At 35.9% G+C, this 3,708-nt stretch overlaps 1 protein-coding gene across 3 annotated transcripts in view; it reads right to left on the bottom strand.

Annotated features, from left to right (window-relative positions):
* Window positions 1-3,708, bottom strand: part of AP1S2 (adaptor-related protein complex 1, sigma 2 subunit) — a 13,320-nt gene that overhangs the window by 7,143 nt on the left and 2,469 nt on the right. The window lies entirely within an intron of this gene.

The following is a 3,708-nucleotide window of genomic DNA, read 5'->3' as shown; positions in this document are numbered from 1 at the left end:
GAAGTTTATTTAAAACAAAACGCACTGTGTGACTATTTCAAACCACAAGTAAACAGGGAAGAAAATAAACTCTCCAACTGAAGGATTTATTGAAGATACTGTCAACATGAAGTCAATGTTCTGGAATGTTTTACTAAAACGTAATATACACACAGAGAAGACCTCAAGTCATAAATGTACAGCTTGATGAGTTTTCACTGTGAACGTACCTGTGGTACCAGCACTTGGACCACAAAACAGATTTATTACTGAACCTCTGAAGTCCCTCTTCTAACCTCTCCAGGTCACAGCCTCCTATCCCCAAAGGTAACTACTATCTTGATTCCTAACAGCATAGAATTATTTTTAAAGGAGGTATATAGGATTGTGGAAATAAGCCTTGAGAAAAAAAACAAGTTGCAAGTAATCACAGAAGTTAGAGAAAGAGAACGGGGAAAACTAAGACATGTCCTCAAATTTTCTAAGTTTTCCTTGTTGAAGTTCAGGCTATTTACCCTTGAAGAAGGAATAAGGTTGGAAAACTCATATTCTCCAAATAAGAATTCTAGTACATGGGACTAGGTTATACTTGACCCAAGGAAGCCCAAACTTATTAACACAAAACCTTGAGGCATAACAAAGGATGACCTAAGTCCTTTGAGGAGGATTAAAAGTATTTTCAAACGGTTAAAATGTGTTTGAAGATTTTGAAAAGAAACAAAATGAAAAACTAAGACATTCCAAATAAGTCTCAGGTGCCATTATAATTTTCACTGAGGAGCATTTAAGCAATTTTTAGGAAACACAATGGCTAATCACTGCTCATAGCATTAATGTAAAATAATACACACACACACACAACCTGTTTTGAAATCCAATGAATTTCTGCTCTTCAGTCTGAGAATAACTAGTATTTTCATAACACTATTAATTTCAATATTACCAAAAAGCATTTCATCTTATTTGAGCTTTTCAACAGTAAACACCATCATCCTTGATTACAAAAGAAAAAAGAGGCCCAAAAGTACAGGGCCTGCCAAGTGGTTGTACTGGGACAAGAAGTCTGATCTTGAGACCTTAACTCCAGGCCTTTTCCCACCTACCACAGTGACTCCCTCGTCATACACGTACACTAGCTGCCATGTCCATTCTATCTAATTTCTACATTCACGACGTTATTTTAAATGGTTGGTCTTCTGCAGTCTTCAAGAGGCATTCAAGCACATTCATTTATTATCATAAAGGGCATAACATGCACCACCTCCAACTTTACTAACAAAGCACCCCCTCTCCCAGCACTATTCTGTTTATTGCTTTAAAAGGCAACCAGATATTCCAACCCAACCTTCCATCCTCTTTAACCCATGCTGCTCAAATAGAGCTGTAAATCTGGAAAACTGATACAAATGACACATAAGATTCTGTGAATTAATAAAACTAAAGATTAAAGGGAAAGACATTAAAAATGGTAAATAAAAAAGACACGACTAGCTGATATGAACACAGTGCTAAATAAATTCCACTAGAAAGAACTTACTAATAGACAATGTTGAGTAATATTCCTTTTACTTTTAATTTCAAGATTTCTCCAATGCCACTGTTAAGCAATCTAATGCTTACACCACTCTTGCTCCTTAACTACAGAACTGCCTTTTACTTACAAATAAATAGCATGTAAACAGTAATCAAAGGTCCTAGATTGTATGAATCATTCAGAAATATTACTTTAATATCAAATTAAATGAATTCTTCATTGTAGCTGAACATCTAGTTATTAGAATCATAAGAAGGCACCTCTTTCCAAAAAGTTTAAGGAAGAAACAGAAGTATAACAACAGGTAACATTCATTGAATCCTCACTGTGACTAAGGCACTAAATGTTACCTAAGGCCTTGGCATAATTCACCATTTTAATCCTCACAAAAAAAACTTTCAGAGAGATACCATTATTATTCGCATTTATAGGAGACTTGGGCTTAACTGAGTAACCTTCTCAGGAACAGTAATCTAACTCCAGAGCCCAAGTTTTATATTAAAAACTACAGTCCAAAACTGTATTAAATAAAGTAATCCTGCAACTGGTAAAAATTAAAACATATTCAAAGCAATATTTCACATGCTCTGAGGAGGGAAAGAAAAATTGTTATACTGATTTAGTAAAAGATTACCAAGAGAACCTGAAGAGTATTCCTTATTTTTAGAACCAAGTGATTTTTAAAAAATTCAATAATGAATTCATTTTCTTCTCTCAGTGCATATTTGTAAGTCTAAATCTGAAGTAAAATTAATAATAGACTAGTAAGAAAGAAGGTATGTTTGGTTATTTTTAGCAGAGTAGATTAAGGCTTACTCTAATTACTGGCACTCAGAGAACATCTGAAAGTGTCTATTCTTATATTCATAACACATGACTTCCCCCCCAGTCAGCTAAATATCAGCTGACTGTGGATGAATGTAACCAAACTGTTCTCAATATTCTACTGGTATGTCATTAAAAATTCTTTTGTTAGTGAAGAAAATCAATACAGTACTCTTAAACAAATTCTGAAGCTCGTAGTTGGTAGGTGTAAATTTTTTAAAGACTTTAATCCTGTAACATGCTGCACAAAATAGGAATCAAAAAAGCATAGTGTTTTCTGTCTTCACAGGATCTTCAGGAGTATTTATTTTAGAAATGAGGAAACAAAGGCAAAATGACCTGTTCAAAGTCACAAAACTAATGGCACAAAGGAATTGAACTCAAGTCCCCAGATTTTCAGTCTATTTTTTCAGCTATATTAACCCTACTCCACTCTCTCACCTCTCCCTCCCCAAGAGGGGCAACTGTAAGAAAGGCTCAGGGATAAAGAATGTGGATGAGGCAACTTGAGGAAGGCAAACAGAAAGATCACTTGGTGATATGAACAGCAAAAAAATGCTAGTTTAGAATTTCTCAGTAGCTAAGTGTTAATTCTTTTACTTAAAAGGTCTTCTCTTCCAGCTGGACTAGGGAAAAAATAATTACCTGTTCATATCTACCAAAAAAATGTCCTTAAGGTGCTAGAAAAGTTTCTAGTATGAAATGGGGTCTAACTTTTGTATGTGAATTTCATCTTAGTAAAGCTGGTATTTTTAAGTGCATCTTTATTTATAGGAGTTTGATGTAAATATCAGAGTCAGGTGAAACTACATTTTACAGGTTTTTACAACAGAAAAACCAGTGTCCCAACATGGATGGGCTGAATGCTATGCAGAGTACCAACTAGCGCTTCTTTCCTCTTGATGGACAGGCCATCTCCTTCAGTTCCAAGAATCTTGATTCCCGGGACTGATTCCCTTGCTAGTATTTTCCTCCTCCACACGGGGGACTCCTTTCCCTATCTAGAAATAAGCTTAAGTCTCTCTCATGCCATTTTTTAACCCTGTCTCCCCACTCCTGTCTATGGGTGGTTATCACCTTTTAAGCTTCCCCCACCGCCCCCCCCCGCAACAGTCTACACTTGCTGTTTTATTGTCTCCACCTCTTCACACTTTGTCCCATTTTTTCAAGAGTTCTATCTCTACTATTCCACTGAAAATGTTCCAACAAAGGGCATTTTGTGAAATGCTCACTATAAAATCTAATAGATTCTTCACTTTAGTTGACCTTCATGCAACATTTGGCACTGGTGACCTTAGTTTTGAACTCTCTCCCCTTTCCTAAGGTGACTGACCCTATAACTTACCCTCTGTCTGCCGCTTAAATGCTGG

The sequence above is a fragment of the Bison bison genome, unplaced genomic scaffold (genome assembly GCF_000754665.1).
Source record: "Bison bison bison isolate TAMUID 2011002044 unplaced genomic scaffold, Bison_UMD1.0 scf7180017848333, whole genome shotgun sequence".
Lineage (NCBI taxonomy): Eukaryota > Metazoa > Chordata > Mammalia > Artiodactyla > Bovidae > Bison > Bison bison.
The sequence above is the reverse complement of the archived record's forward strand: the minus strand, read 5'-3'. Positions and strand labels throughout refer to the sequence as shown.